Source organism: Theropithecus gelada, chromosome 12 (genome assembly GCF_003255815.1).
Source record: "Theropithecus gelada isolate Dixy chromosome 12, Tgel_1.0, whole genome shotgun sequence".
NCBI classification, from domain to species: Eukaryota; Metazoa; Chordata; class Mammalia; order Primates; family Cercopithecidae; genus Theropithecus; species Theropithecus gelada.
Window position 1 is genome coordinate 18709705 of NC_037680.1, and position 26556 is coordinate 18736260.

Sequence of the window (26556 nt, forward strand, 5' to 3'; positions counted from 1 at the left end):
TCCTGGATCTGTTTTGATACATTCTTGGTAATATGTTGCCTAACAAATGCTTCTGAGTAATGTTAACAGTCATGCAACTCATTTTGTGTGATATATGATAAAGTTCTAACTTTAAGCAATACATTTTATAGTTATATTTTTGATGATTAATTAAATAGAATCTTTAATAACATCCATTTCTCCTAGGCACATTTTTGACTTTTTCTTCATTAGCATGTGATGTATAGTATTTACCCTAAATTAATATGTAGCAAAAATCATGTATTTATTCATAAACACATTTTTAATAGCACATATAATGTTTGGCTTTGGATTTATTGCATATTAAGAAGATAGATTATTATTTAGTTATGCTAAAAGTATACATAGCCAAAAAAGTTTCCGATACCCAATCTTTAAAAGCATTTCACTTTATATTTTAAAGTAATCAACTGACTAATCTGATTATATTGTACCCTTTCCTAGATAAAAATTTATGGAAGAAACTTCAACAATTATTTCCAAGTACTGTTCCATAAAAATACTTTGCATGTATTTATTTGTATTGCTATGTTGTTGTCATGTTCATATCTAATAGCATTCTCTCTCTCTCTCTTTTTTTTTTTTTTTTTTTTTTTTTTTTTTTTGAGATGGAGTCTAGCTCTGTCACCCGGGCTGGAGTGTAGTGGCGCAATCTCGGCTCACAGTGAGCTCCGCCTCCGGGTTCATGCCTCAGCCCCCTGAGTAGCTGGGACCACAGGCCCCTGTCACCACCCCCGGCTAATTTTTCGTATTTTAAATAGAGACGGGGTTTCACCTTGTTAGCCACGATGGTCTCAATTTGCTGACCTCGTGATCTGCCTGCCTCAGCCTCCCAAAGTGCTGGAGTTCAAGGCGTGAACCACCGCACCCGGACATAGCATTCTCTTTACTTGCCTAGTATAGCCTATCTACTCTTGTTTAACCCATGTTCATTTCACCAGAAATTCCTCCTTTTATCATTAATGTTTTACTATCCACTTGATCATTCCTATTAGCATACAAATATACTATCCTTTCTCCTTAAAAAAAAAAAAAAAAAAAAAAAAAGACTAGGCATGGTGATTTACAACCTGTAATCTCAGCAATCTGGTAGGCTAGGGCTGGGGGATTCCTTGAGGCCAGGAGTTTGAGACCAGCCTGGGCAACATAATGAGATCCCTGTCTCTACAAAAAACAAACAAACAAGCAAACAAAAAAAAACCAAAGTTGTTCAGACTTCACTGTCCCTACCAACTACTTATTCTCCTTCTCTTTATAGCAAAATACTTAGAAAGAGATATTTTATTTCCTTTACTCAAACATGCTTGTATAAATACTCTGATTATGTTTTATATCTCATCACCCCATTATGAATACTGCCATCATTTTCACCATCAAAGTGATCAAAGCCAATTTATTTGATCTGTAGCAGCATTTTAAGTAGTTGATCATACCCTTTCTCCTTTATATACTTTTCCATGTGTCTTCCAACTATTCTCCCTTGGTATTCCTTCCACCTCAATGGTCATTCCATCATTGTCTTCTTTGTTGATTCTCCTCCCCAGTCCCTAAATTGGCATATTCAAGTATCAGTCTTTAGTGTTCTTCTCTTCTTTATTTATACTCATTTTCTTGGAGGTATCATCTATTCTCATACATTTAAACATTAGTATATGTCAAAGACTTCTAAAATGATATTTGTCACCCATAACTCTCTACCAGATTGAATTTCTGTAAATCCCGTTGTCTACTTGACATCTCCACTGGATGTCTAATAGACGTATTTCAACATACTTCAAAATGAATTCTTAATAACCCCTTCCAAAATCTACTCTAACCATAGCCCCTGCACCCAAACCATTTTTCCAGTACTCAAGCAAAGATCACTGGAGTCATCCTTGAGTCATCATTTTCTCTTACAATCCCACACCCAGTCTTCAGGAAATTCTGTTGTTTAAAATCCAAATATTTCTAGCACTTCCGCTGCTACCTTCAAAATTTATTTCCAAGATTACTACAGTGTCATCTCAACTGACCCGTGTATTTATATTTTTGTTTATTAGTGTCCATTCTCAATACAAGAGCCAGATTTTATTAGGAAATGCTCTCAGAATTAGTACCTATGCTGGCTGGGAGGAAGGAAGGAAGCATTTTTGGGCAGAAGGTGAAGTTGGGCTGTAATTGAGTTTCAGAAAAGGTCAATGAACCCTGAAGGAATCTTTGAAGCTATAATGGCTCTTTTAAATTGCCCCATGGTTGTGGATCACCTGAGGTCAGGAGTTCGAGACGAACCTGACCAACATGGAGAAACTCCGTCTCTACTAAAAATACAAAACTAGCCAGGCATGGTGGCACATTCCTGTAATCCCACCTACTTGGGAGGCTGAGGCAGGAGAATTGCTTGAACCCAGGAGGTGGAGGTTGTGGTGAGCCAAGATTACAGCATTGCATTACAGCCTGGGCAACAAGAGCAAAACTCTGTCTCAAAAAAAAAGTCCAAAGGTTGTAAGGAGTGACAAGGCTTTTATGGCTTTTATTTCCCTATCAACCATTTAATGCATATAGTCTGCCCCCAGAGACAGAGTGAGAGTTTGCGTGAATAGACTATCTTCAGCTGAGAGCAAATCATAGGAATGCTTGATAGCTAAAAGCTAGCAGGTCGCAGCACTGTCGGAAGCTATAGAATAAGTCCTTTAATTCTGATAGAGAGTGTAGTTGGAGCATCACAGTATCCACTACACAACCAGCTGAAAATCACTGGTCTTAAAGAAATCATTAGGGGTTAAATGGGTGGCATTTATGTCTTAGTTCTTTTAAATTGAGGGTAGAATATTATTAGGTTAGTTGTCTCTCTGACAAAATATAAATTCTATCTCTTCCAGTGAGCTTTATACAATGTTTACCAAAAAGTGTGAACTCTAAGGCTCTCTCTCTCTCTCTCTCTCTCTCTCTCTCTATATATATATATATATATATATATACACACACACACACACATATAATATAAAGATATTTATTATAAGGCATTGGTCCTCACAATTATGGAAGATGAGAAGTCCCACAATCTGCCATCTATAAGCTGGAGACCCAGAAAATTTGGTGGTAGTAGAATTCAAAGGCCTGGGAGATAGAGAACCAATGGTGTATGTTCCAGTCCAAATCTAAAGGCCTGAGAACTGGTATACCAAACACAGAAGACTGATGTCCAGCTGAAGCAATCAGGCAGAGAGCAAATGCAACCTTCCCTAACCTTGTGTTCTGTTCTGGCCCTCGAAAAATACACACACATACTGGACAGGGCAATCTGCTTTACTCAGTCCACCAATTTAAATGTTACTCTTTTCCAGAAACACCCTCACAGACACACCCAGAAATAACATTTCACCAGATATCTAGGCATCCTGTGGTCCAGTCAAATGAACAAATATAATTAACCATCACACCTGTCACTTCTAATGGGATCATATTCTGAATGGATCATTGAACCAACATGGTCTAATTTCCCACATTTTATAATAGATTAGATCTTTTTTTTTTTTCCTTTTTATTTCCAACTTTTATTTTTAACATTGGGGTACATGTGCAGAATGTGCAGCTTTGTTACATAGGCAAACGTGTGCCATGGTGGTTTGCTTCACAGATCATCCCATCACCCAAGCATTAATCTGAGTGTCCACTAGCTATTCTAGCTGATCCTCTCCCTCCCTTCACCCCTTGACCTTTGACAGACCCCAATGTGTTTTTTGTTCCCACCATGTGTCCACGTGTTCTCATTATTTAGCTCCAACTTACCAGTGAGAAATGCAGTATTTGGTTTTCTGTTCCTGCATTAGTTTGCTAAGGATAATGGCTTCCAGCTCTATCCATGTCCCTGAAAAGGACATGATCTCATTTCTTTTTATGTCTGCATAGTATTTCATGGTGTATATGTACCATTTTCTTTATCCAGTCTGTCATTGATGTGCATTTAGGTTTATTTCATTTCTTTGCTATTGTGAATAGTGCTGTAATGAACACATGAGTGCATGTATCTTTATAACAGAATGGTTTATATTCCTTTGAGTATATGCTCAGCAATGGGATTGCTGGGTCAAATGGTATTTCTGCCTCTGTGTATGAGAAATTGCCACACTGTCTTCCACAATGGTTGAACTAATTTACACTGCCACCAACAGTGTAAAAATGTTCCTTTTTCTTCATATTCTCACCAGCATCTGTTGTTTTTTGACTTTTTATAATAACCTTGCTGACTGGTATGAGATGGTATCTCATAGTGGTTTTGATTTTCATTTCTCGAATGATCAGTGATGTTGAGGCTTTTTTCATATGGTTGTTGGCTATATGTATGTTTGAAAAGTGTCAGTGCATGTCCTATGCCCACTATTAAATTGGGTGGTGGTTTATTTTCTTGTAAATTTGTTTAAGTTCCTTAGAGATGCTAGATATTATACCTTTGTCAGATGCATAGATTGCAAAAATTTTCTCCCATTCTGTAAGTTGTCTTTTTACTCTGTTGATAGTTTCTTTGCTGTACAGCAGCTTTTAAGTTCAGTAAGATCCCATTTGTCAATTTTTGCTTTTGTTGTAATTGCTTTTGGCATCTTCATCATGAAATCTTTGCCCGTGCCTAATCCTGAATGGTATTGCCTAGGTTTTCTTGTAGGGTTTTTATAGTTTGTGTTTTACACTTAAGTCTTTAATCTATCTTGAGCTAATTTTTGTATATGGTGTAAGGAAGGGCTCCAATTTCCATTTTCTGCATATGGCTAGCCAATTCTCCCAGCACCATTTATTAAATAGTGAATCCTTCCCCCATTGCTAGTTTTTGCCAGGTTTGTCAATGATAAGATAGTTGTAGGTGAGCTGCCTTATTTCTGTGCTCTCTATTGTGCTCCATTGGTCTATGCGTCTTCCAAGGTACTTTCAAACACAACAAGGAATTTATGATTCAAGAGAAAGTAGTGTTACCAACCAAGCCAGTCTCCCCAAAATGGGGTCTTTCCCTGTTTGGTGTCACAAAGTCAATACGTAAAACTGAATGTGAGCATCAAGCAGGGCAGGTTTTATTTGATGGCCATAGAATTGAGAAGTGGGAACATGGCTCAGAAATCAATTTCTCATCTAGTATGGGGTGATGGGGCTAACATGAAGGGGTTTTCTGATGAAGTGGTTGAACATTAAAAGTACAGGGAAGAATATTCATGTCTTTTTCAGGAATGCACAGTGAACTTCTGGGAATAGGTAGTGCTGCCTTCTTTTTTGTCCTTTTATCACTTCTTTTGATCGTTATCATAGTGATGTCAACATGGCACTGGTGGGAGTGTTGTTTAACATGAAATAAGATAATAATAAAACTTGAGGTCTTTTTGAAGACATTTGGTCAGCTATTATATTAGCCTGTTCTGGCCTTGCTATAAATAAATACCTAATTTATTTATAGGTATTTATTTATAATTCATAATAAATGAGGTTTAATTGGCTCACAACTCTAGAGGCTGTACAGGAAGCATGGTAGTATCTTCTTTTGGGGGGCCTCAGGGAACTTTTACTCATGGCAGAAGGCAAAGTGGGAGCAGGCACTTCACATGGCCAAAGTAAGAGCAAGAGAGAGTGAAGGGGAGGTGCCACACACTTGTAAACAACCAGATCTCATGAGAACTCACATATAATTACCAGGGCAGTACCAAGAGGGGATGGTGTTAAACCATTTATGAGAATCTACTTCTATGATTCAATCTCCTCCTGCCAGGCCCCGCCTCCAACACTGAGGATTACGATTCTACATGAGATTTGGTAGGGACACAGATTCAAACCATATTATTCTGCCCCTGACCCTCCAAATGTTGTATTATTCTCACACTGCAAAATACAATCACACCTTCCCAACAGTCCCTCAAAGTCTTAACTCATTCCCCAACATTAAATCAAAAGTCCAAAGTCCCATATCTCATCTGAGACAAGTTAAGTCCTTTTCACCTATAAGCCTGTATAATAAAAAACAAGTTAGTTGCTTCCAAGACACAATGAAAGAACAAGTATTAGGTAAATATTCTTACCAAAGAGGAGAAATGGGCCAAAATAAAAGGTGCTACAGACCCCATGCAAGTCTGAAAGTCAGCAGGACAGTCATCAAGTCTTAAAGCTTCACAGTAATCACCTTTGAATCCATCTCCCACATCCAGGTCAAACTAGTATGAGGAGTCAGCTCCTGAAGCCTTGGGAAGCTCTGCCTCTCTGGTTTTGCAAGGTTCAGACTCTGCAACTGCTCTCACTGGCTGCTATTGTGTTCCTAAGGCTTTTCCAAGTGTAGGGTAGAAGATGTTGGTAGATTTAGAATTCTGGGGTCTGGAGGATTGTTGCACTCTTCTCATAACTCCGCTATGCAGTGCTCCAGTGGAGACTCTGCATAGGGTCTCCTCCCCAACATTTCCCCTGCACACTGCCCTAGTAGAGGTTTTCAATGAGGACTTTGCCCCTGCAGCAGGACTCTACCTGGACACCCAGGCTTTTCTATACATTCTCTGAAATCTAGGCAGAAGCTACCAAATCTTAACTCTTATAATCTGTGCACCCACAGTCTTAACACTACATAGAAGCTCCCAAGGCTTATGGCTTGCATTCTCTGCAGCAGCAGCTTGAGTTGTATCGGCTGCCCTTTGGGCTGATGCTAAAGCCAGAGCAGCTGGGATGTGGGGAGCAGTATCTTGAGACTGCACAAGGCAAAGGGGCCCTTGGTCTGGCCAAGACAACTATTCTATTCTCCTGGACCTCCAGGTCTGCGATGGGAGGGGCTACTGCAAATGTCTCCAAAATGCCTTCAAGGCCTTTTCTCCATTGTCTTGGCTATTAACACTTGGCTCATTTTCACTTATGCAAATTTCTGCAGCCTGCTTAAATTCCGCCCCCCCCCCCCCCCCCCCGAAAGTGGTGCTTGTTTGTTTTTTTTTTCCTACCACATGGCCAAACTACAAATTTTCCAAATTTACACTTTCTATTTCCCTTTTAAATGTAAGTTTCAGTTTTAAGTCATTTATTTGCTCGCACATATGAGCATAAGCTGTTGGAGCAGGCAGACTACATCTTGAACGCTTTGCTGCTTAGAAATCTCTTCTACCAGATATCCTAAATCATAAGTCTCAAGTTCAAAGTTCCACCGATCCCTAAGGCAGGGGAACAACGTACCCAAACCCTTTGCTAAGGCATAACAAAAGTGACCTTTGCTCCAGTTACCAATAAATTCCTCATTTCCATCTGAGACCTTCTCAGCCTTGCCTTAACCATCTATATCACTATCAACATTTTGGTCACAGCTATGCAACAAGTCTCAAGGAAGTTCCAAAAGTCCCTTCCTCTTCCTGTTGTCTTCTGATCCCTCTAGACTCTCACAACCTTTTCTTGTTACCCAATTTCAAAGTTGCTTCCACTTTTTCAGGCATCTTTATACCAATGCCCCACTCTTTGGCACCAATTTCCTGAATTAGTCTGGCCTCACACAGCTGTAAAGTAATGTCTGAGACTGGATAATGTATAAGAAAAGAACTTTATTCAGCTCACAGTTCTGCAGGATATACAGGATGCATGTGTAATGCCCAGACCGTTTGTTCCCCAAAGAAGACCACCAGAGTCCAGAGTCAAAGCCAAGCGGCAAGGATCTTTTACTGCAAGTTCGAACTTGGTCCCTCCATTCCACAGCATACAAGAGGGCCCCAAACAATGCGAGTGCTTGCTTTTTATAGCCCGATGTAAATAGGATACATAAAGTTACAGAGGAACAAGGGAATTCTTTTGGTTACAGCATTACAATTGGTTTACATTTTAAGTTATACATTTAGTAGTTTTTCTATTGGTTCTCGCGCTTTCAGTAAAACCACAAACGGCTGTGTCCTTATTGGGGATTTTCCAGGTGGTGTTTGTACTGGGCTCAGGAAATTGAGAGATATATGGTGGGATGTGTTTGTACTGGGCTCAGGAAGTTGAGAGATATATGGTGGGATGTGTTTGTACTGGGCCTGTTTGTGTTGAGCCCGGGGCTGAGGAATGTGCCTGATTTCTTTCATCCCCCCTTTTCTTAGGTACCTCTAGAGCCAATCTTGGGTCTTATAAGTCTGATTCTGTTTCAGCATTTACAGGTTGGTATTGGGCTCTGAGGACCATGAGCTGTACGGTGTCAAACCTTTCCCTGACAAACTGTAAAATTCTGTTAACAACACAAGGTCCTACGGTAAACAGAAATAGTAGACTCAGCAGGGGTCCAAGGAAGGGGGCTAACAGGGAAAACACAGAGGAATTCCACCATTGGTCTGCAGCTGAAGCAAACTGCCATGCTTTTACTTCTGTGCTTAATTTGCGTAACTGTTGGACCCGGTTCTCTACAAGCCCTCATTCATTTATGTAGAAACAACAGTCTTCCTTTAGAAACATACATGTACCACCTTTTTCAGCAGTGAGTAGGTCTAGGGCCCTCTGGTTCTGCAAGGTTACCTGAGCTAGGGACGTGAGCTGTCACTGAAGGGAGGCAAGGGACTCAGCTGACTCCTCCATAGCAATGGCAAATTGTTGGTATAACTTGTTGCTTTCTATGAGGGTGTGACCTAGGGCTTCCCCCGCCAGTCCGGCCGCAATGAGGGATGAGGTGAGGGAGATTCCTGCAATGAAGGGGAGAAATATGGCTTGTGCAGGCCTCGGTCTAGGGACTGGGTGAATAGCAGTACTAGTCCAGTTACCAGTGTACCCAGGAACTCGCCGGCAGTTAGTAGAGTCAACCGGGGAACTAATGTGACAGGAAGACACAGTAGGTTGGTAACAGAGGGACCAGATAGGTTCTTAGATAATGTTCCATTACACCAGAAGAATATGCCCAGCAGAGCCCTTAGGGTGGTACTACGGGGCATTGCAGTGATATTGCAGAGGCTGGAATTAGTTCCTGAGAAACAGTAGGGAAACTTCTCCTGACTGGGGCTTAGGTATAGTGGCACGTTAGGGATAGGGGCATATGAGAGGTTTCGGAGGTTGTTAGCTTGGGCAGAGGTAGAGGATCCCTATGGCAGAGGGACAGCGGTTAGCATTGGACGCCCTAGAGTGGCACACAGAAAGCAGCCAGACAAGCTGTGAAGTCCTGTAAGGTTAGCAAGTTCTAATCCTTCTTGTAATAATTTTAACCAGGAGAAAGGACGTAAATCTTGTGTTAGTCTGTTTTCTTGTCGTTGGATATTCCCATGGACCAGGGGCCGTACCTGCACTAGACCTCGCCACAGATAGAGGTGACTGCTAGGCCATGTGGAGGAGGAGGAGGAGTATACAGCCCCGTGTTGAGGCATGGTCCAGCGGGAGTTCCAGGGGTCTTTGACTATCCATGTATATGAAAAGTCCCTGTCCCGTCTACGATGGAAGGGCCACCTAGGATCTAACTGTTCTTCCTCACCCCAATAATGGGATTTATGGATGTTACAATAGTTATAAGGGCAGCCGGCATTTTGGTGCCACCAATAGTGTTTACAATTGTATTTAGTCTGATCAAACTCAAAGCATATTATTGGTTCCATTGGTTTGGCTATTTGAAAACCAGTAAAATTTAGTAAAATTGGGCTATTGCACCCTGAGGAGGGGCAATCAGCACTGGCCAATAATTTCCCGGGCTTATGAGGTTGTCCAGGGTGGGTTTGGTTTTCATAAAGCCAGCATCTCCAGATAAAGGGATTAGGAGCTGGTTTTGTGTTTTCCCCAGCGGCCACTAGGGCGACTAATGTTAGGGTTAGACTACCTAACTGCATGTTTGCAGTGAGTTATGCTGCCGGCGCAGCGTGAGTTTTAAGGGGTTGTTCTTAGCTCTGTCCACAGTCCACGTGGCCTGTGCTTCAGCCGCCACCATGATTGGCCCCAGAAGGTAAGAGGTTGGGTCCACTGGCTTGACGTGGGTGTAGTGGATCCACGACGCGATGCCTTCTACCTTCAGGGTGGTGGGTGTGGTTAGGAGTACCTGGAGTGGTCCCTTCCACCTGGGTTCTAGGGTCTCTTGTTGGTGTCGCTTAACCAGGACCCAGTCTCCCGGCTGGTACGGATGGGGTGTCGGTGGGGGACCGGTCTCATATAGTTCCTTCCACTTGGGCCAGATTTCTTGATGAATTTTCTGCAAGGCTGGTAGGGAAAATAAGAGTTCAGAGACATTTTCTGTTTCAGACTTGAGCAGATCATCTTTTAGGCTGGGAACCAGGGGTGGGGGTCTGCCATACATGATTTCGTAAGGGGTAAGGCCCAGTCTGTAAGGGGTATTATGGGCCCGGAACGGAGCGTAGGGGAGAAGGACTACCCAATTAGCACCAGTCTCCATAGTCAATTTAGTTAAGGTCTCCTTTAAGGTCCGATTTATTCTCTCTACCTGTCCTGACTCTGGGGCCTGTAAGCGCAATGTAGTTTCCAATTTGCCCCAAGGATGGAAGCCAAATCCTGACTTACCTTAGCGAAAAAGGCCGGCCCATTATCTGACCCTATCTGGATGGGGAAGCCATACCTGGGGAGGATATCTTCCAGAATTTTCTTTGCTACAACCTGAGCAGTTTCCCTTTTGGTTGGGAATGCTTCAGTCCACCCTGAAAAAGTATCTACAAAGACAAGTAAGTACCGATACCCGTATTTTCCTGGCTTTATCTCAGTAAAATCTACTTCCCAGTAGATACCAGGCCTGGTTCCCCTGAGCCTTGTTCCCATTGCAGCCTGGGATTTGGGGTAGGCGCTGTTAAGCTGGCAGACTTTGCAACTTGTCACGATGCTGCTGGCTGTCTCGGCTATATATGTCTGATTTTGAGCTTGGAGTGTCTGATCAGGTCCATCATCCGCCGGGCACCCAGGTGGGTGGTTCAGTGGATGTGTTCTAACACTTGTTGTCCTAATTTTTCTGGTAGGATGGTTTGGCCATTAGTATCAGTCCACCACCCATTCTGGATCTGTTTCAGGGTAAGTTTGTCGATCCACTGCAGATCTTGTTCTGAATAATCAGGGAAATATGGCAAGTCCCGGGGGCCCGGATCAGGGAGCTGGAGTGCAAGGAGTTGGCTGGGAGCCTTTGCCACACTCCTTGCAGTTTGGTCTGCCAGAAAGTTGCCTTGAGCAATTGGAGTCGTTGGTTTCTGATGCCCTGGGCAATGTACAATAGCCAATTTTTCTGGTCTCCATAGGGCTGTTAACAGGGCTAGGATCTCTTGCTTGTTTTTTATCTCTTTTCTTTCAGCTGTTAGTAACCCTCACTCCCTGTAAATGGCCCCATGTATGTGCGCCATAGCAAAAGCATATCGGCTGTCTGTGTATACTGTCAGTTTCTTCCCTGCCCCTAAGGTAAGAGCTTGGGTGAGCGCTATCAGTTCGGCCTTCTGGGCCGATGTTCCCGGGGGCAGGGGTTCTGCCCAGATTACCTCAGTCTCTGAAGTCACTGCCGCTCCAGCGTACCTCTGGCCTTGGTGTACGAAGCTGCTCCCATCAGTGAACCAGACTAGGTCAGCGTCAGGAAGTGGGCGGTCCTGCAGGTCCTCTCGAACTCCGTGCACCTGAGCTAGTATCTCGGTGCAATCATGGAGCGGGGCGTCCAGGTCCGGGTTGGGCAGCAGCGAGACAGGGTTTAAGGTTGTTGGGGGCAGGAAAGTTATCCTGAGGGGATTTAGTAGTAGTCCTTGGTAGTGGGTGAGCCAGGCGTTACTTATCCATCGATTAGGTGGCTGTTTGAGTACACCCTAGATGGCATGTGGGGTAACGACCTGTAATTCTTGACCCATGACAAGTTTATCAGCATCTTGTACCATCAGGGCCGTGGCCACAATCATTCGGAGACAAGGGGGCCACCCGGAAGCCACTGGGTCTAATTTCTTTGACAGGTAGGCAACCGGCCTCCGCCAGGGGCCTAAGTTCTGAGTTATTACCACCTTGGCAACACCCTTGCTCTCATCCACGTATAAGTGGAAGGGCTTGGTGACATCAGGTAGTCCCAGTGCAGGCACAGAGAGTAGGGCGGTTTTGATCTGTTGGAAAGCCGACTCAGCTTCTTCTGTCCAATTAAATGGCTGCTGCCCTCGTGTTGCCTGATACAAGGGTTTAGCCAGCTTTGCGAACCCAGGTATCCATAGTCTACAAAATCCTGCCAACCCCAGGAATTCCCTTACTTGTCGGGTGGATTGTGGCCTGGGGATCTGCAGAACAGTCTGCTTCCGGGCGTCTGTTAACCAGTGCTGCCCTCCTTTTAGCAGGTACCCCAGATATGTTACTTCTGATTTACAGATTTGAGCTTTCTTTGCTGAGGCTCAGTAGCCTGGGTTCCCTAGAGCTTGTAAGAGACCCTTGGTCCCTTGAATACAAGCTTCTTGGGTCTCAGTAGCAATCAGGAGGTCATCAACATACTGTAGTAAGGTTATTTCAGGGTGTTTGCGTCGGTACTCACCCAGGTCTTCATGGAGGGCCTCATCGAACAGGGTAGGAGAGTTTTTTAATCCCTGCGGCAGTCTGGTCCATGTCAGTTGGCCACTTATGCCCCTCTCAGGGTCAGTCCACTCGAAGGTGAAGAGCTTTTGGCTCTGAGGGGCTAAAGACAAACTGAAGAAAGCATCTTTCAAATCTAAAACAGTGTACCATTGATGTTTAGGGTTTAGGGTACTCAGGAGGGTGTACGGGTTAGGCACAGCTGGATGTATGTCCATAACCCTCTTATTGATTTCTCTCAAGTCTTGTACAGGTCTGTATTCTCCGCTACTAGGTTTTCGTACCAGCAACAATGGAGTATTCCAGGGCGAGTGACATGGGCGAAGGACCCCTTGGTCAAGGAGCCGGCGAATATGTGGTGCAATCCCTTCTTTGGCCCCTAGGGGCATCGGGTATTGGCGTACCCGAACGGGGTCTGTCCCAGGCTTGAGTTCAACAAACAAGGCAGGATGGTGTTTTGCTAGTCCTAAGCCCCCCGTTTCCGCCCAAGCTCCTGGATATTGCTGGAGCCAGGTTGCTATGTCCTGGTCAGGGGCCGCTCGCTCCTGGTGGAGCTGGTACTCATCTTCTAGGGTTATAGTCAGGACGGACATGGGCTGATTTTGGGAGTTGGTCACGACGGGCCCTTCGGGGAGGAAATGGATCTGTGCTCCCATTTTAGTTAGCAGGTCTCTCCCTAATAGGGGACAGGGGCTCTCAGGGATGACCAGGAAAGAATGGGTTACATTCCTGGCTCCGAGGTTTACTGTTCTGTGTGTTGTCCAGGGGTATTTCTTAACTCCTGTGGCCCCTTGTACCCACGAGGACTTGGAGGATAATTTTCCATTAGTTTTAACTAGGACCGAGTGCTGTGCTCCCGTATTGACCAAGAACTGAACTGGGGACCCCTCCACTTGCAAAGGGACCCTAGGTTCGGGGAGGGGGTCTGAACCTCATCTTCCCTAGTCTTCGTCTTGAGTGACTAGTACGGGTGTACACCTAGGGGGTCCCTGTCCTCGTTGTTTCTTTTTGGGGCAATCTCTTACCCAGTGGCCAGCTTCCTTACAGTATGCACATTGGTCTTTGCTCAGATTATCATGTCTGGGGGACCGCCTGGGTTGGGTGTTCTCTGGCTGTAGATGCTTTTTCTGTACTACTGCTGCCAGGACCTTGGTCATTTTTTCAGTGGCCTTAAATTGCTTTTATTCTGGAGTATCTCTGTTATTGTAAACCCACTGGGCTATCTGAAGGAGGTCCTGAATCTGTTTTCCCTCTAAGTCTTCTAATTTCTGGAGTTTCCTTTTAATGTCTGGGGCCGCCTGATTTACAAAAGACATTACGACAGCTGCCTGACTTCCTGGAGCCTCTGGGTCTATGGGGGTGTACTGTCTAAAAGCTTCCATTAATCTTTCTAAGTAGGTAGCTGGGCTTTCTGTCTTTCCCTGCAGAACAGAGTATACTTTAGCCAAATTAGTGGGCTTGCGAGCAACTGCCCGGAGACCTGCCATTAGAGTCTGGCGATAAAGGTGTAGCTGTCCCCTACCTTCTGCCGTGTTGTAGTCCCACGCCGGCCTGGTCAGAGGAAAGGTTGCGTTTATGAGGTCGGGGTTGGCAGTCGGTTGACCGTCGTCCCCCGGGACCAGCTTTCTAGCTTCTACCTGTATTCTCTCTCGCTCTTCCGTGGTAAACAAGATTCGGAGGAGCTGCTGACAATCATCCCAAGTGGGCTGGTGGGTGAACATGACACTATCCAATAAAGCCAGTAAATCTTTGGGGTTCTCTGAAAACCGAGCACTCTGAGTCTTCCAGTTATACAGATCACTGGTAGAGAATGGCCAGTACTGGAGCCTCGGGATTTCCATGTCATCTGGGGGTCCTATTTCCCGAAGGGGTAGAGCCACTGTGGAGTCAGGCAGCTGGGGGGGGCTAGCCCGCAAAGTGCATCCTCGCATCCGCCCCGCTGGCCCTTCAGAGTTACTTTCACTTTCAGCAGGTCCGGGTGTGCCGGCCGCCTCCCGTCCGCCTGCTCCTTCCCGCAGCTCAGCCCGGGGGGCTGGGGCCTGGGGCCCAGAGGGGTACGGAGGGGGTTCTGGGGACAGTGGGTCTCCGCTATCAGGTAGAACTGGATGGGGGGGGCAGTCGGTTGCTTGGATTTTAGCGGCCGAGCAACCAGTGCCTTACAGGGTTCAGGGGCTAATTGGAAAGGGGACAGCCAAGGAGGCGGGTTCTCAACAAGGTCCTGCCATATGACGATATATGGGATTTGATCCAAGTGGCCCGCACGCCCAGGTAGGAAAATCTTGGACTTTACTCTAGTGATGACAGCAAGTCGGAACGTCCCTTCGGGTGGCCACCCCACATCAAAGGCCGGCCATTCGGAGCGGCACAGAGTAATTAGCTTTCCCTTCCTGATTTCCATACTAAGATCATGGCCCCTCACTCTAACATTCCTGATATTACTTGTAAGGAGAGATAGGGGAGTACTCTGGGTATTACCCATCCTGTAATAATTTGTAGTCTCTTCCTGTAAAAGAATATGGGTTAGAATTCCTGTAAAGGAAATCTGGCGTATAAATAATATCTAGCCGCAAGCACGCTCCGGAAGCCCAGGTCAGAATCAGTTCAGATAAAAATCTAGATCAGACGAGAGCCAGGGGACGTCTCCCACCGGTCTCCGCTGGCTGTCCTATAGCGCGTCCGCCAGGACTGCGTCAGCTTCAGTTTCAAACCTCGTGAGTCACAGATACAGGTTCAGAACAGACACAGACAGACAAACAGAGACGAGCCGGCTCACCTATCAGCAGATCGATCCTGGTAGATCCATTGATCAGTGGTCTGGTGGGCTTGGGGAATCCTGGACGAGCCCCCAGATGTAAAGCCCAGACCGTTTGTTCCCCAAAGAAGACCACCAGAGTCCAGAGTCAAAGCCAAGTGGCAAGGATCTTTTACTGCAAGTTTGAACTTGGTCCCTCCATTCCACAGCATACAAGAGGGCCCCGAACAATGCGAGTGCTTGCTTTTTATAGCCCGATGTAAATAGGATACGTAAAGTTACAGAGGAACAAGGGAATTCTTTTGGTTACAGCATTACAATTGGTTTACATTTTAAGTTATACATTTAGTAGTTTTTCTATTGGTTCCCGCGCTTTCAGTAAAACCACAAACGGCTGTGTCCTTATCGGGGATTTTCCAGGTGGTGTTTGTACTGGGCTCAGGAAATTGAGAGATATATGGTGGGATGTGTTTGTACTGGGCTCAGGAAGTTGAGAGATATATGGTGGGATGTATTTGTACTGGGCTCAGGAAGTTGAGAGATATATGGTGGGATGTGTTTGTACTGGGCCTGTTTGTGTTGAGCCCGGGGCTGAGGAATGTGCCTGATTTCTTTCACATGGTCCATATGCTTGCGGGGAGGCCTCAAGGAACTTTTACTTATGGTTGAAGGCAAAATGGGAGCAGGCACTTTACATGGTTGAAGAAGGAGGAAGAGAGAGTGAGGGGGAAGATACCACTCATTTTTAAACAACCAGATCTCATGAGAATTCACTGTCACAAGAACAGCACCAAGGGGGTGGTGCTAAACCATTTCTGAGAAACCACCCCCATGATTTAATCACCTCCCACCCATCCCTACCTCCAACATTGGGGATTACAATCTGACATGAGATTCGGTAGGGAAACAGATCCAAACCGTATCAGCTATCTTGGACCTAACCAGTCTCAGCTAGTCTGAATACACAGAAAACTTCTTACAGCAAACATCCAGTTTTTTAAAGATAAGCAGAGTTAGTGTTGAGTAGAAATTCAGGTATGTCATGTAGTAATCACACTGGGTAACAAATCCCCCCTTTTCTTATATTCACTTCTTTAGAGGTTCAAACATGTGAGGATCCATCTTCTATAACTTCTTCAAGCTGAATTTGGATGCTGATATGTCCCCCGAGGAGTGAAATTATTCTGTAGCTAGTCTTAGGTAGGTCTGGTTATCTCCTGGGTGTGAGCCTAGCTGTTTATATCACTGAGTAACTGCTATCTGTAGTTTTATGGCCTCTATTTGTTTAGACACAAATAAGACCAGACAATTTAGGAGACAGGGCCCCCAAATCAAGAGAAGTACAATAGTAGTTAAAGGGCCCAGGAAGAACAAGAACTAAGTGAGATTAGGGATGGCCTATTTTATGATGTTTTTATATTCCTTGAGGGTCTGTGTCCTTTTGGTTAATTGGTGGAACCACTTGGCCTGGTTGTAGATTATTTTAATATCTTTTTGAATTAATCTTGTACCCAAGTATAAGAGGAAGACTTGGTGACTATACTATATACACCTCACCTTGTTGTGACAAGTAATCAAGAGCCAGATAGTTACTAAGCGCAATATTGGCTAATGAGACTAGGGAGAATTCACGTAAGAGGATCATCATTCTCATCAACTCGCATTTCGTAACTGTCATGAGGTTGCAGAGGGTAATCTCATGGTAGGCAAACCTTCCCCAGCTTTTTAGGAGACTGCCTGTTATCCTGATGGAAGCTAGAATAAACCTAATCACCCTTTTATTCCTTGGGCAAAAGGGGGACAGGAAACAAAGATTTTGACTTCTCTGGGGATTAAGTGCCATAGGGGGCAATCTCCTTGAGGTCATGTGTTTTCCAAACACGGTAGGCTCTGGATGCAACAAGGTTACTCCCAAAGCAAAGATGAGGATACATATAAGAGGGCAAGTAAACAAAGTCCTGACAGAAAGTATATGCAGGCCCAGGGTAACTTATTTTGTTTGAGGGTTTTTGTCCTCAAACACATCAGTAATTTTAGATCTGAGAGTGATTCAACTCAATAAAAGGGACTTTATTCCTTAGGTTCACACAGCTACCTTTAGCTGGGTATATCCTATAAATGAAGACTGCAGTCTCCAGGTGGCATGTAGATACCATTTTATTCTGAGACCCTCAGAAGTAGCCTTAGTAATGGAACATGTAAATGCTGGTCCAATACTTCTTTGAATGGACTCAGGCAGCCTGAATCTGAGGACAATTTTTCTTCAGTAGTAACTTTACCATCTCATGTGCAATCTCAGTGTGGGTGGCAAAGTCTTTTGCCCATCCTGAGAAAAGTGTCAATGAGAACCAGGAGGTATTTAACGGTTTATAAGGCTCTGGGCATATCTGTGAAATAAATTTTCCAATCTTCCCCTGGACGTTTATGTTGGTACTTCACCAACTGAGCAGCTCCCTTTTGCCTCCCCCACCCAACTCTGAGAGGTGGTTATTAGAATTTTTAACATAGCATGTGGGGAAAATCTCAACCATCTCCTTGTCTAGCTCCCTGAACTTTGGGGCCATCATGCTCTTGAAAAGCCGGTTTTGAAGAGCCTCATAACCAAAGTGAGTGGTAGAATGAGCTTCTCTAATGGCCTATAATGTAATTTCTTCTGGGAAAATAAGTTGTTCATGAGGACTTATTAGCCCTCCTGGATGATTTAGAACATCAGGTATATTCCAATTTGGAGGGCTTTTTCCATTTTTTTAAAGAGTAAACCAGGGTTTTTTGTTTTGTTTTGTTTTGTTTTGTTTTGTTTTGTTTTAAAACAAGGAGCAGGATTCAAGAGGGAAAGCAAAAGTGGCATTTGAAGGGTAACTTTCTTAAAGCTGCTTGTTTTGGCATTAGATTGACTTTATTATTTTCTTTAATTACCTTAGTTTCCCCTTCTGGTGGCCATGGCCATGAACTATTGCCAGCTGAGCTAAATTTCTTACAGCCTGCAATAACTTTGCAACTGGAGAGCCTTGCCTGGAGATAGCCATTCTATTCCTGTTTCTTTTATGAGGGTCTGGGTATGGTGGAGAGTTCAGATGGTTAGGGGTTGTCCAAACTTCTCTCTTTTCAAAGGAGGGCCATGACTGCCATCAACCAAAGGCAGGGTGGCCAGCCTTTAGCAACTGGGTCCAACTGCATGAAAAAGTAGGATACTACGTGGGTCAGTGGGCCCAACCTTTAAGTTAGTACTCAAGGCTTTTCCCTTTTCATGAACATAAAGATAGAAAGATTTAGTTAAGTTGGGTAGGCTTAAAGCTGGGGCCCTTGTGAGCTGTGTTTTAAGTTTGGGGAATGCTTGGTTACAATTTGTCATTCATTTAAAAGGCCCTGTGTCCTTTTAATTATTTTTATAGAGGATTGGCAATGAGGTCAAAGCTAGCAATTCAGAGGCTGCCAAATCCTGCTATGCCCAGGAACCCTTGAAGTTGTTTCCAGGTCTTTGATTGCTGTACTTGGCATATTACTTCCCATCTCCCTTGGGACTAACTTTGTTGTTCTTCTTCTAGGAGTAACTACAGATAGATTACTTGTTGCTGAGATATTTGTGCTTTTGGGGGAATATCTTAGAACTCCTTTCTGCTGGGAAGTTAAAGGTTAATGGGTATTTTGATCCCAAATTTTTTAGAAAGGCTGGCAACAAGGATGTTATCCACATATTGGAAGAGGGTTCCTTGTTCAAGAGTCAGTAACTCCAGGCCTCTCCAAATATTTTTGAGACTGGGTATAGGGTTTGAACTCTTGAGACGACACAGTCCATGTTAGCTGCTGGGTTTTTTTTTCTATCTGGGAAATCCTGCCACTTTGTTAAGTAAGTATACCCCTGGGTGTGTTCAAAACAGAGTAGGTGGCCCCTGTGTCAACCAAGGACCCAACAGGCTTGTCCCCTACATCCAATGACAGTCAGGACACCTTGAAGTAGAGGGCCAACTAAGGAGCCCCTAGGACCTGTAGACTTTTTTTTTTTCTACTTTGACCATCTGCTACTCTGAAACACCTAGGTGGGACATTCCCCCTTCCCTTTCCTTTCAGATGGGTCCCTTTTCCAGTGACCCTTTTCCTTGCAGAAGACACATTGGTTTGGTCCTAGTCTCTTAGGTCTTTGGAATCTTTTCTATTGGTTAGAGGACCAGCAGTAACTCACCAGAGCTGTGATTTTCCAAGAGCCTTCAAAGCCCTTAGTAAGTAAACTATGCTTAATTTCTGAAAAACACAAGGACTGCAAATCTTCACTCTGCATCAACTGAATGCAAATAGGTAACAGCCAGTAGTTGGGCTTGCTTTTTGGCCTCTCTTTCTTCTTTATGCTCCTCCTCCCCTTCTTGGTTGTTGAACATCTTATTGCCTAGGTATATTAGTCTTAAGATGGGAGCATTGAGCTCTAATTTTACCTTTTGGAGTTTATAGCTAATGTCTGATGTCCTCTGGGAGATAAATAGATTTCAGAACTGCCTCTCTCCCTCTGCTGAATCAGGAGTAAGAGCAGTATACAACTTCATATTTTCCTCTCAACCTCTCTGGGAAGATATATAGACCTTTCTGGGGTTGTTGATTAATTTTTCTTAGCTTACTCCAGTTAGTGGGTCTTTCTTCTGTGGCCTTATTCCCTTTAACATTAATGTTTCATCATGCCTGAATCTTGCCTTTTTCATTCCTGTCTCAGGATCCCAAATGGGGTCAAGGTCTGTCACAACCTCATTCCCTGGTCTCTTAACAGGATTTTTTATCTTGTCTCTGTGGGTTCTGTCCATTTCCTCCCTAGCACTTCTAATAACAGAGGATTTTATTTTCTTTCTTCTTCTTCTTCTTTTTTTTTTTTTTTTTTTTTTTAATTTTTCATCCAGTGAGGAGAATGTTCAAAAGGGACTGGACATCTGCTTGGTTGGGGTTATGGGTCTCAAAAATACTCTAAAATGTGACTTCTAGTTGTGAATATCTGAAGTTGTGAAGAGAACATGTACAATAACCATCTCTCTTTCTCATTGGTAACTTGCCAGAGGGAATCATAGAGGAAGGCTGGTAAGATGCCCTGCACTGGGTACCATCTGGGTTCACTCTCTGAAAGGAATCAATGGGTGATTGGTGAGGATGAGGTGTGTTGCCTGCAGAAGCCACTGGGGGTAAGTGAGTTATAGGTCTAAGATTGTAGAATTAAAAAACAAATCTCTTACAATTTTAAGAGTAAATTAATACCTTAGAAAAATCTTAAGATAGGTGACCAAACTTAGAAAGACTGTTATAGATAATTTCTTTTTAATTGTAGGCAATTAAATTACATACAAAATTTATTTTATAAATTTGTTTCCTACAATCTTTATTAGGACTGAGACTATGAACAACATATTTTGACCTTCTGATTTGTTTGTACTACCTATTTTAAAATAAGAAGTCATTTTATTTTAGGACAAAACTTTACCAACAGGAATAAAGTTGCTGGGAATCCCTGCCCCATCTGCCAAGATCACAAGTTACATGTTGATTTTAGGATTGTTAAGCTCTCGGAACAGTTTGTCAGTGCCCACACGGGTATTATTTTCCATGCTCCATACACAGGAGTCCGTATGAAGCAGCATAAGATGTTGACCCATGTCATCCAGAAAATCAGAGATCATGGTGTCCTCAGTTACCACATCTCCCAAGTTGAACCCCAGGACCTTGATTTTAGTGCCTCTCATGGAGCTATGAGTGCTTCTCTGCCAGTCCCCACCCTGGTCTCAGGTGAACCCTGGTACCCATGGTACAGCTGTAAACAGCCATCAGAGAGTGAACTGTCTCCCTTTTGCCAGCTCTATCAGGGTTATCTCTAAGAAGAGAGTAACCCCCGCACCTGAGTCAATGCCCAAGATGCCCTCAACACCACCAGTGGAAGCCTCCTTCACTGAAGAGACAGGCCCCTAGTGTGCTCTGGAGTCAGAGATTGGGAAGAGGCTGGGCCCAGAGGCTCACACCTGTAATAACAGCACCAGTCTGAGGTGGGCAGATTGCTTGAGCCCAGAAGTTCAAGACCAGCCTGGGTAACAAGGCAAAACTCTGTCTCTACAAAAAAATACAAAAATTAGCATGGTGTCTTGTGCCTGTAGTCCCAGCTACTGGGGAGACTGAAGTAGGAGGATAGCTTGAACCCTGGAGATGAAGGTTATAGTGAGCAAAGATCATGCCACTGCACTCCGGCCTGGGTGACAGAGCAAGACATCGTCAAAAAAAAAGTTTAAGAAAAAAAAAAAATACTGTGAAGAGACCCAGAGACACTAGGAGATAATGCCTAGATTTATATGATGGGATATCACCCAGAAGAGTTGTATCTTTTATGGCCAAGGCAGATCCAGGAAAGAAATGAGTGTGCTGATGGGGATAAATTTGAAGTTGAGGGATGGCAGTACAGATGCATATGGAAAACCCCAGATCCTGAATATTGTAAATAGATGGGCTGGTCATCTATGGCCCATATGTTTAATATGGGCATAAACATAAACCTTTTGCTGCTATTTCAGAATTCTGCCACCTCAGCTTTTCTACAGTTAAATGTTGGGAGCAGGCCCCTCAAAATCTGGCCATAAATTGTCCCCAAAACTGGCCATAAACAAAATCTCTACAGCACTGTAACTTGTTCATAATGACCCTAATGCCCAAGCTGGAAGGTTTGGGGTTACGGGAATGAGGGTGAGGAACACCTGACCTGCCCAGGGCAGAAAACTGCTTAAAGGCATTCTTAGGCCACAAACAATAGCATGAGCAATCTGTGCCTTAGGGACATGCTCCTGCTGCAGTTAACTAGCCCAACCTATTCCTTTAATTCAGCCCATCCCTTCATTTCCCATAAGGGATACTTTTAGTTAATCATATATCTATAGAAACAATGCTAATGACTGGTTTGCTGTTAATAAATATGTGGGTAAATCTCTGTTTGGGGCTGTCAGCTCTGAAGGCTGGAAGACCCCTGATTTCCCACTTCACACCTCGATATTTCTGTGTCTGTGTCTTGAATTCCTCTAGCACCACTGGGTTAGGGTCTCCCCGATCGAGCGGGTCTCAGCAGTTAAACTCTATCTCTGGTCAACAAAAATACCCCAACTTACAGAATTGTATATTAATTAAAATTTTTTTTCTTAGTTGCCTCACATTTTAGTAAAAACCTGAGAAGTAAGAAATCCTGAATGGTTTTTTAGATGTCATCATTTTATAGGTGAAACCATTCCACAAGTCTTAGAAACATGTTTTTTCATATTATAATCCCTTTTCATTGGAAATGACCCAGACATCTAGCAAGCATTTACTATTGAATTTAAAATAATTTTAAGATTTTAAATTACATAGAAAGTTTACCTACAAGTATTTATCCCTTTTATATGTATTTAATTCTTTCATTTTTAAGAGTTTATCTAGATTACTTATGAAAATGCACATATTAGAGAAAGTTAGTTATCATTTCAATTTAATTTTTTATTAACTATTTTTATAGCCTGTGAATATCAGGTGTTTACCTAAGAATGAAACTTAAAGTTAAACACATAGGTATTTTGCCACTAACAAACAAGAATTTTCTGTTTTTATTGAACCTGCAATATTAAATTAGTCTTATCTGTCAAAAAATTACACAAGTTTATTTTTGGCTGCATTTGTAGTCTTACAGCATTTGTGCCAAACCTTGACATCTTAATCAGTAAACACAGATAAGAATGTATGCTAATAATTTTCAAGGCTTTTTAATTTCAATTTATTAAAAAAACAAGTTTTTAATCAAAAATTACTAAATTCATGTAAACTTAAAGAATATTTGGACTTTTAAAATTTATGAGTATTCATTTACTTAGAAGCCATTTGGTAGCATGCTAGACATACCACATAGGATAGTACAAATGTATACATATAAACACATTTATGCATACACACACACATACACACAAGATCCAATGGCTTTTACCTTGAAATTTTAGCCATGAGATAGTAATATAAATTACCCATTTTATAAAATATAGCTGAATCTATTTATTTTTATTATACTTTAAGGTCTAAGGTACTTTTTATTTATTTATTTATTTTTATCTTTTTATTTTTTATTATTTTTAATTTTTAATTTTTTTATTTTATAATTTTTTTTATTTTTAAAATTTATTTATTTATTTTTTAATGAATCTAATTTTTTAAACAAAATTGGAACCTATTCCCCTAGCTAAACTTTGTTTCTCCAGTACATAATCCAAGGAAGGCTGTGAATCGAAATTTGGGTAAAGTATTTTCTATGGCATTTTATTTTAAAAACCCTCTTTTACTTTTTGTTTTTTGTTTTTTTTTTCAGTTTCTAATGTTTCCATTTCAGTTAGACCATAAATAATGAGTCTTCTCTCAGCCCCAGCAACTTGGTAACACCAGATTCAAAGCAGAGGAGAAAAGAGAGGAAAACAGAGAGCTTTAGAAGACTCTACTTAACCCTAAAGTTGCAGGTTAACCATTTGAACTCTAGATTTTCCTTATTGTGCACAAAACCAATATTGGCCATTGTACCCAGCTGTCTCTGGTGTCTTCCTGAAGGCCACCCAGGTGTCCCTGGCACCCTGTCTCAGAGGTTCTCCCCTAGGCACTTTAGCCTTAGAATGGGGATTTCTTCTAATCCCTCAAAAGTGGTTCCTTCACCTCTCAGTCTCTGTATCATCCTCCTCAAATGCTCTGGTTCCTCTCACACTTTAGAGAACTCCCACAGGGCCCTCTACTGAGGATGGGACCATGGCCTCGTGCAGGGCATCCCTGTGCACAACCCTGATTTTGGGCGAGCATCCCCACTGTGCTTAGCTTAGGGGGTCCTTCCCAATACAGCTATATAACCTTTGCCTGCCTGCTTATGTTCTTACAACAATGGTACGTTACCTTCCCCAGAGCTGATCCCTGCATGGAAAGTCAGGACAAATGTGTGTCCATTACCAACTGATGCTGTCAGGTGCCAGTTGTCGAGTCTCTAGGGTGGGTAAGGGTGATTCCCAAGCAGATAGATTGATCATCTAGCCCAGGGCCCCATTCTGAGTCACTAGTTTTGTTACTGACAAAGCCAATACCCATAAAAATGGAGTCTTTCCCTGTTTGGTGTCATGAAGCCATGACATAAAACTGAATATGAGTGTCAAGCGGTGAAGGTTTTATTCAATGGTCATAGAATTGAGGAGCAGGAACATGGCTTACAAATCGACTTCTTGATGAGTGAGGGATGAGTGGTTTAAAATATACAATTGTTTTTCTAATAAAGGGGTTGAACATTAAAAGCGAGGGGAGTAATCCCTGTCTGTTTTGGACAAGGGCAGTGAACTTCCCAGAACTAGTAGTACCACCTTCCTTTTGTTCCTTTTATGACTTCTTCCAGGCATTGTCATGGCAATTGCTAACTGTCATGGTGCTGGTGGGAGTCCCATTTAGCAAGGAAATGAAATTATAATGAAACTTGAGGTCTTTTAAAAGTCATTTGGTCAGCGATCTTGGTTTTAACCAGTCTCAACTGCTTTGATTACAAAAAGAATTTCTTACAGCAGGCATCCTGATATTTAAGGATAAGCAGAGTTAGGATGGGGCAGAAATTCAGCTCTATCATTTAGTGATCACACTGGGTAACAGTAGGTCTCTTAAGGCATCAACTATGTGACATGAATTTAGTCACTTCAGTGGTTTCAGGAAAGTTTCCTTAGTACCAGGGATTTTCTATATTGCTTCTTTCTCCATGAAATTAGTTCTAAAAGTAGTTGTTAATTTCTTTAGCCTATGTAGCATTTTTTGTCTAAAATACATACATCCTGAAAAAGAAGAACTGTCAACTTTTTTGGTCATTACCACTCGTTTGTTTTCCAAAATAATCAACCTTCAATCAACCTTCCCAAGCAGAGAGATTGACCATCTAGCTCAGGACCCCATGCTGGGTCACTAGTTCTGTTGGCCTATTAAATGCCAGATGTGGTATGAGGCTGCAGGCTTATCAAGGTAAATAAAGTACTAAACATGTATGATCTCAAGAAAGTCTGCAATTCAGAAACGGAAGAAAATAAACACATTATTTTAATGCAACTTGGCATGTGTATTGATGCAGATTTGCCCAGGGTCCTGGTTGAAGGTCACCAGAGAGGAATCCTGAAAGACAATTAGGGTTAATCTGTTGAAGGCAAAAGGTGGATATACTGTTTCAGAGAGAAGCTATGTGTACAATGGGTAAGAGGACAGAAAGAGCACAAAACACACTGGAAAGTGCAGGTTATCGATAGGCCTGGGACAGAGAGCATGAGGGAGACAAGAAGTGGCCAGAGGGAAGTCAGGGCCATAGCCAGTGAGAAGTATGGTCGTATTATATTTATAAAATCATTTTTCCAAATCAGAATTCCTTCAATAGGATAGGGAATATGTTGGAAGCAATTGTAGATTGGAACACAAGGGTCAGAAACTGCAGGAGAATTGTTTTTTTATTCATAGTTTACAACACATTGAAAACATCACCATTTGAATCTATGTGAATTATCGTTTCCCTGATTTCAAAGGTATCTACTGAGGACTAAACTCTGATTTTTTGTCTTACACAAATTCCTATCTAAGAGGTCCAGGGAGTCATGCCCTACAAACCATAAATTCCCATCAGATGGGTTTTATTTAACCCTATATATTGTGACTTACTTTCCAGTCTGACTCTGGCATAACATTATGAGACAAGGAAATAATCAAAATATTTAACCCAAAATATATTCCCTTGCCATACCTTCAAATTGCTCTGCAAAGTCTTGTGGGAAATATCCACATTCTACAGAGAATACCCTTTCCCCTTTGTTTTCCATCCTTCCTTTCCAGATCCAGAAGATAATCAGCTCAGGGCCAGGCACCCTTTTAGGTCCGATAAGAAACATTTTACAAACTTCTCTTTCTCTGAAGTCTGCTATCTGAGAGCTTCTGCACAATAAAACTTGGTCTCCACAATCCTTTATCCTAACCTGAACATTTCCTTTCTATTATTATTATTATTATTTTCTTTTGTTCAGATGGAGTCTCACTCTGTTGCCCAGGCTGGAGTGCAGTGGCACGATCTTGGCTCACTGCAACCTCCGCCTCCTGGGTTCAAGGGATTCTCTCACCTCAGCCTCCTGAGTAGCTGGGATTACAGGTGCCCGCCAACATGCCCGGCTAATTTTTTGTATTTTTAGTAGAGGCGCAGTTTTACCATATTGGCCAGGCTGGTCTCAAACTCCTGACCTCAGGTGATGCGCCCCCCTTGGCCTCCCAAAGTGCTGGGATTACGGGCGTGAGCCACCACATCAGGCCAATTTCCTTTCTCTTGATCCCAGGTGTTCAGA

At 42.9% G+C, this 26556-nt stretch overlaps 1 pseudogene; it reads left to right on the forward strand.

The window, feature by feature from the left end:
• The window catches only part of LOC112636478, a 157339-nt pseudogene extending 136194 nt beyond the window's left edge, over positions 1–21145 (forward strand).
• The last annotated feature ends 5411 nt before the right edge of the window (positions 21146–26556 follow it).